Raw genomic sequence first — 7,750 nt, forward strand, 5'->3', positions numbered from 1 at the left:
TGGCACAGGGGACTTCAGGGCTTGCTTTCAGCTCGTTGCACAGAGAAATCACAGCACTTGGTGAGTAACCTGCTGTGCGTTCACCTATTGATAGGATGTTTGCTGCACTCAAATTCAGAGCTCAACTTACTGTGCAAAAGAGCAAGGGAAAAAGACTATTCCCCTCACAACCAGGCAGTGACACAGCTGAGAGACGTCCAAAGCAGCAGATTTAAACCACACTTAAAACCATCAGGTCCATAAATGATGCCTACAATTTCCATGTTAATTTGAAGCCATATTTCACCATTCAGCTCACTGGAGGTTTGAACAGCAATTTCAGGCTCTCTGCCCTTCTCCACTGAGTCACAGGCAAGCCCCAGCCCTCTGGCAGTGTAAATCAGGGCAGAACACTGCGAGCGCATCCCATCCCCGGCTCTTCCCCAGCACCATTTCCCCATCAGCTCGTAATTAACAGCCGGTATTCCGCATGCGGTTAATTACGCCACACAACTCACTCCTATAAATAGCTGTGCCTGCAGGGATGGGAACAGGAATAAAACCCTCCAGGTACCCCTATACAACACCATCAGTACACTCCTAAAGGAAAGGTGCCTTGCCAAAGTGCTGTCAGTCGCAACTCGGGCTGGGAGCATCGCGGGTGTGCAGCAGTCCCACACGTGAATCAGGGATGTGTTATTCCCCTTAAAAACTCACGGAATCCCGGAATGGTTTGGGCTGGAAGGGACCTTGAAGCTCAATCCAGCTCCAACTCCTGCCACGGGCAGGGACCCCTTCCACTGGAGCAGCTTGCTCCAAGCCCCTGTGCCCAACCTGGCCTTGAGCACTGCCAGGGATGGGGCAGCCACAGCTTCTCTGGGCACCCTGTGCCAGCGCCTCAGCACCCTCACAGGGGAGAACTTCTTCCCTGGGGGAGCTTAAATGCCTTCATTCAAACCAAAGCACATGGGCAAAAGCAGTGGCAAGTCCTTCTCCAGCTCCCACCCTCACATGCACCAGCAGGAATTCAGCATCTTCCCTTCACCAGGCACCCAGAAATCTCCACATGAACTGGTTTGCTCCGAGTAAGTAATGTTTTATACCTTGCAAAGGAGATCATGAAGAACGACTGCTCTTCCTGCAGCACGAATGCATATGGACACTTTCTGCTTCCCTCTCTAGAGATGCACTTGCAGTTAAATAGACAGGACCTGAAAGAATCCATTTACTCATACTAATGTATAATGGCTGGACAATGCACAACCCAGCTGGACACAAGGGAGAGGCAGGAGTAGCTCTTAAAGCTTAACACAGAGTGGACTAAATCCTGCATTTAAACAGGACTGTGAAGCTTTGCTCGATTTACTATTGCTGCAGCACGATGCTGTCAGGGTTTAAAGGGTGATGGGAACAGGATGGGTTTGTTCCTGAATATGTTCCCCTCTCTGGCAATGCTGCAGGAGCTGGGGAAGGTCAGAGGGTGACTTTGCACATGGGGAAGGAATAAACCCTTATTTAAGGGTTTTAATCATTAACATGACATCGTTTCTGGCAGCATCAGGCCCAGGCAATCATTAACCACTGGAAGAAATGACTCAGCTGGTGTTTAGTGCTCAGGACCAGCAGTGACTGCTCAAACCATCACCCAGCAGCCAAACTTTGGGGGGTTGAGGCCATTTGAGGAGGTGATGCTGCTGCTGGAGGGAGGTTTTCCATTGCAGGATGCGCAGAGGATTCCCTTCCCACCCCCACAAACCACCCCAGGCTTTAAAGGCAGAAAGTTTCCTATAACAAGCCACTAAACCCAAACCCTGAGGCTGCAGGAGAACACTCTAAACCCTCCGAGGGACCAAGCTGTGCTGCTAATGTGCCCATGGCGGTGCTTCAGTCTGCTCTGCATGCAGCCAGCATACCAAGTGCCTGCAATAAAGATGCTGTTTCTTCCCCCCAAGCAGGGCTCCCAGCATATTAATTACAAATCACTGGCACAGAGAGCCCAGCAAGGCCAGGAACCCGACTGCCACTCAACTGAGCCAGCTTTAGCATTGCACATGAAATTGTGGCGCAAAGATGGAGAGGACCTTAAGAGAAGGCTCCTTAAGGGGAGACCTTAGAGCAGCTCCAGTGCCTGAAGGGCTTTAAGGTCCCTTCAACCAAAACCAGGCTGGGATTCTGTGTATCTACACCTTAGCCAAACACTTCCTACACCCGATGCTCGAGCCACACGCAGGAGTTGTTTCTCTTTATTGGGCCATGACTAAACCAAGCTGCCAGCTTCCTAATGAAACCCTACACACTGCAGAGTCCAAGCTATATTTAAGCACCAGAACTCACAATCCACACTTCCCTCAGTGTCACTACCCCCTCCTGCAGCAGCTGAAAGCACCAACCTGTTTAATAACCACCAGCAAATGAAAAGACCTTCCGTGGTACAATTGCATTACTTGAATGACAGCTTGGCCTCTATTTTCCTTTCCTGGGCAGGCAGTGATTAAAGTGGGGGCTCTTTCATGCTGCTGCAAAGCACAGCACAGCTGGTTTGCTACGACTGCGAGTGTGGCAGCTATAAAGAACAAAGTGAGCAGCAGGGGGTGGGAGGAGAAATGGCTCCGAGGAGTTAAGATAATAAGCAAGCGATGCTGGAAGATGATGAGCAGGAATAAACCCAAAGCATTGGTGTGCAATTTGCTGATTTGTAAAACACTGATTACATGAGGAGGATGGGGAGAGGGCCTTGGAGGTGCCAGGATCAGCAGCACGCTGCAGCCACCGTGCCCATGCTGGTGGGAAAAGGGATGCAGGGATGAGGACTACGCTCGCTCCTGTGGTTCAGTCACACTGGAGCATCTCTCTGGGTCAGCAGCAGTCTGCAGAGCATCACTTCTAATAGCATGGGACAGAGCAGTCCTCCACAGATCTGCTTTATTATATCCTTTGGGAAGTTTATTATCCCCTTGGGAAGTGACTGATCCTCTGCAGCTCGGAACCCTGCAATTTCATTAGAGAAGGTAGGACAGCATTGCCTTCTGCTGGGGATTAAGTTCACGTGTTCCCCAAGTTTCTGCTGCCTTCCAGAAGTCCCCATTCACTGGGGTCACTTCTTTTTTCCCTTCCATTCCCCCAGTTTCAAGTACCTTGATGTCCATCCTGGCCCATTCCTTTGCTGAGCCTCACTGCTGGAGCTGAAGGATGCAAATGCATAGAGCTCAGCTGGGTTAAAAATGGACACGGTGGGACGTCTGACACACCTTCAGCAAAATATCACTCATAATTTGGGCTAGCACACACCAAAGTGTACAGAGACTGCTGGGCTTATAGCCCCAAGACATCAGGTTTTGCCAGCACAGAAGTTAATAGCACAACAAAGATGAAGTTGTAGCTCATCGGTGGCAGCTTTGACTTTTCCTGGCTTTTTTGTTTCTAAAAAGACGATTTATTAGTTCATAAAAGTCAGAAAACCAAGGATTTGATTCCTTTTTCTGTATACCCCGCAGCGCTGGGTAAAACCCACTTGGGAAACCACAGCCCCAAAGACCCTTTCCAAAACATTGAATCACTGCATTTCCCTCCATTAAGTAGCCTCAGTAATTATCTCACAGCAAATGAACTCATTTCATGGGTCCCCAGCAGTAAAATTAATCAAAACCTACAAATAACCCCCCTGCACCTCGACCCCGTGGTCTGTGTGGGGTCCAGACCAGCACCTGAGAAATGAGGATGGATGTGTGGTGCTTTTCCCGTTATACCCATTCCTCATCCCGTGTTGAGGTTTAACCTCTGCTGTGGATATTCAATGACAGGGGTTAGTGGTGGCCTTGGCAGTGCTGCAGTAACAGTTGGACGTGACCTTAAAGGTCTTTTCCAACCTGGTTTATTCCCTGTTTTAATCCACTGCCACGAGATACCTGGCCAAATACACTGAATAATAAAGCCGTTGGGCTGCAGAAATCACCCAGAAGCATGGGGAAAGAAAACCTTCCCCTTCCCTTCTCCAGTGGAGTAAGAAGGGTTTCATCACCCACAAGTAATTCTGAGCAGGTATTTGCTTTGTTTATTCTCCCCTCCTGAATTGTGCAGATTTTCTTCTTTTAAAACCCAAAAGCTTCTTGAAGTCTCAAAGCTTGTTAGGATTCACTCAACCTGGGAGCCACCACCATCAACCAGCCCTAATTCCATCCCCAGCAAACGTTCCTCAAGTGGTTTGCTTGGCTTTTGCAGCAAAGACTCTGCTGCAGGATCATCCATGCTGTTACGACAGGGAGGATGGATCCAACATCAACCAGCACCACAGAGCAGCATCTTTCTGCACTAAGTCACAGCAGATGTTGCAGAGAGATTTTACTGCTCAGACACTCAATGTGTGTTTGAATTGCTTATATATAGCCTTGGAACTGGGGAAGATCCATTGAGGCTGTGGCTTGTAAGGTGACACACAGCTCTTCCCAAACTCCTTCCCATCAACACACAACCAACCCTGGACCAACACACTCCATCATATTGGAATAGCGACAAACCAAAGCCTCTAATGGAATAAAACCCCTCAATTCTGAGCCTTTGGCTCAGACATCAGAATAGTTTCTGGGGTTTGCCCAACCACAAAAGCCCAATTTACAGCCCTGATGACAAACACTGCTCAGCCTAGCCATGGAGCCCTGCTCATTCTCAAGTCTTCAAGAAGTTAGGTACCTAAAAAACACCCTCCCAAGTGTATCAAAGATTCAGGCAGCTCAATATTACTGCCCAGCATTGGCAACAGGGACCTGCTGCCCAAAGCCACCATTGATGGTAGAGCATGCTATATAGAATCATAGAATCATTAGGGTTGGAAAGGTCTTTAAGATCATCTAGTTCCAAGCCCCCTGCCATGGGCAGGGACAGTAAGAGCCTGTAGGAGAAACATAAAAGTCATGAGCCATGCATTCCCTTGTCCTTGCTTGCTGAGCACCTCAGATAACATGGAAATGGGCCTTTTCCCTCTTGAAAACCCACATGCTGTAACAAGAGGTTGGGCTGAGCAGAGCCCAGTGATTTCCCCAGTTCATGGGCTGCACACCCACAGTTTCAGGGCTAGGATTTCCTTTGTAGGCTCTCAAGGAAGCAGTGTGCTCTCCAGAGGTGATGCACAGCCCCATGGACTGCAATTACAGAGTCAATTCACTTATGTTCCTGTAATAACGCAGCTCTGCTTTAATCCCTCCTTCTACCCAAAAGTCTCCCAGTCTAGCAATTTCTCAGACAATTGAGACCTAGAAACAGAAATGCTACTTCAATAGCTTAAAATAAGACTTTTTAGGTCTTTTCCATGTTCTGGAGCTGAGCCTCGTGTCCTCAATGCAACAGTGATGATATTAATTCAGCCATAAGGATGGAGAGCAGGGAAAACCAGATGTGAATGACATACTAATCACAGAATGCAAGACAAAGAACTGTTGCAGCTCAAACCAGGACAGGGCTGTGTCAGGGTCTGACTGCCCCTGTGATGGTGAGGGGATCTCCCCTTTCCAAAGGGTGAAGTCCTCCATCCCAATAAGATGCTCTTTGAGTTAAGGACCAGGGTGCGCAGTGGTCCCCCAGTATCCCTCAGCTTCCTTCTCACTTAGTAAAATCTGATATCCCCCAGACAGCGATGCTCCCAAACATATTCCATTTCTGATGCTTTTGGAGTCATAGAATCAGAGAATAGTTCAGGTTGGAAAGGACCTTAAGATCATCCAGTTCCAACCCCCCTGCATGGGCAGGGACACCTCACACTAAACCATCTCACCCAAGGCTCTGTCCAACCTGGCCTTGAACACTGCCAGGGATGGAGCATTCACAACCTCCCTGGGCAACCCATTCCAGTGCCTCACCACCCTAACAGGAAAGAATTCCCTCCTTAGATCCAATCTAAACTTGCACTGTTTAAGTTTGAACCCATTACCCCTTGTCCTGTCACTACAGTCCCTAATAAAGAGTCCATCCCCAGCATCCGACCCAATTCCTCTTCAAGTTTATCTAATTCCATGGCAGTAACAGAACCTCCTTGGTGGTAATCTGTGGGAATTCATCCTCTCACCCTTTGTAAAGAAGATAGTACAAGTCACGAATGTGAAATGCTTCTGGGTCAAATAAGCCACAAACCCCAAACCTCTGCATGCCATGGACCAATGGGTGCTACTGGCCACCACCTCACCATCTTGGTGTGATGCCAAAGCTGCTGTTTCTCACCATACACATTGTTAAAAGCCAGCCCAAAGTGGGGCGATACCAGCTCCCAACAGCTCCTCTTTGCACCAAGTAGTAGCAGGATCCACTCAGTTGATATCATGGCAGGAGAAGGGATTCACAGCCAGAAACCTGTCATAAAATCTCTGTGTGTGGGAGCAGAAAGAACAACAAATCAGGAGAGAAGAGGATCTCCACTGGTCAAATAAATGGAGAAGATTTATTCCACCTCCAAAATGTTCCTTTTTCTGGTGGGCACAGCCTGAAACCTGCTCAGAGACAGCGGAGCAGTAACAAGAAGTGAGCAGTAAAGGATCATGTCGCTTTGCAGCGCCTTTTAACTCCTATTTAGTGCTGCTCATATAAGGTTTACAGCCTCCCAAATAAATGGGAAGCTCGGAGAAGATACCAAAAGCCCCAGTTATTACCACACACATCCTCAGCAGAGCAGAAAGCACATGAACCCGCAGCTGCCCAGCAGCCATGCATTGAGTGCAGTTAACAGCCAACCCCGGTTTCTCTACAGTAAATGCATAAATCCTTTTAATCCCTCAGTTGCTGCTTCCTTGGTTGTGTCAGTCTAGCTCTGAGATATTTCCAGGCCAAGCATAAATTCAGACTGAATAGCTTCTTGCTAAGAATAGCCATCCTCCCTTGAAGTCACCTTCCTGCAGCCCCAGGAAGGGGGAAAAAGGGGGAAACCCCCCCCCCAAGACTGCACCAATTTGCTGGTTTAAACCCATTTTGAGATGCAGCATCAGTAAGTTTAATTCAGATTCTTGTTAGCAGCAGGTCTCCAAAGGAATTTACTATATTCCTACTATAGAGTGAAGGAAGAGAAGCGCTCCATCTCCATTCTCCTTCCGCAGAGGTGATTGGGTGGGCTCACATGGGCTGCAGAGTCTGTGCCAGAGGATAATGGAGCAGTGATGAAATCAGGTCAAAACCAGCAGTATTTAACCCATGGACAACAGTCCTGTTGCCCCCAAACCCTTGCACCTTCCACACCTACAAGACAGAGAGCAGCTGGGGCTGCAAGAGCTGGAGCCACCTTCCAGCCTTACCCTTAACACTTCAATACCAGCCAGGACTGAATTTCACCCTCAAAATATAACTCAATTTCTTTAAGGCTTTTTTCCCCTCTTACACCCCAAACCACCACCAGCTGCTTTAGCAATAGCTTCACCGCTCTGTATCCCTGCTGCAGTCAATGATGCTCACTCAATCAATGCAAGCACAGAGCTCACACCGCTGGGAAAACAAGCCCTAAACAACTTGCAGATAGAGCTTTAGAAGCATTTACTACGGGAGGTAGAAATGCCCAACATAAAACAAGTCACCTGAGCAGCCTTTCCACCAGCATTCCCATTGCAACCCAGTGTGGATCGATAGCACCAGTACCAGGAGCCACCTCCTTTAATGGGATAATAAAAGCTCCAAAGGTGTTATAAATTCCTTGTTCTTGCTTAAACCAAGAGACACCAAATCCTGACAAGCCTCTGGACAAACAACATCAGTCTGGCCATATTGCCAACGATTAAATCCATGATAAGAAAAGTGTGTTCTA

At 48.2% G+C, this 7,750-nt stretch overlaps 1 long non-coding RNA gene across 1 annotated transcript; it reads right to left on the reverse strand.

Moving 5' to 3' along the window:
* Nucleotides 1-6,389: 6,389 nt before the first annotated feature.
* Nucleotides 6,390-7,081, reverse strand: LOC134170945 (uncharacterized). The gene is made up of 2 exons (XR_009967417.1): nucleotides 7,005-7,081; nucleotides 6,390-6,452 (listed from the first exon to the last, which is right to left on the reverse strand). It is a non-coding gene; the product is annotated as an uncharacterized LOC134170945 (long non-coding RNA).
* Nucleotides 7,082-7,750: the final 669 nt, after the last annotated feature.

Source organism: Pezoporus occidentalis, unplaced genomic scaffold, assembly GCF_034315485.1.
Source record: "Pezoporus occidentalis ecotype Australia unplaced genomic scaffold, CSIRO_AGI_Poc_V1 ctg396, whole genome shotgun sequence".
Lineage (NCBI taxonomy): Eukaryota > Metazoa > Chordata > Aves > Psittaciformes > Psittacidae > Pezoporus > Pezoporus occidentalis.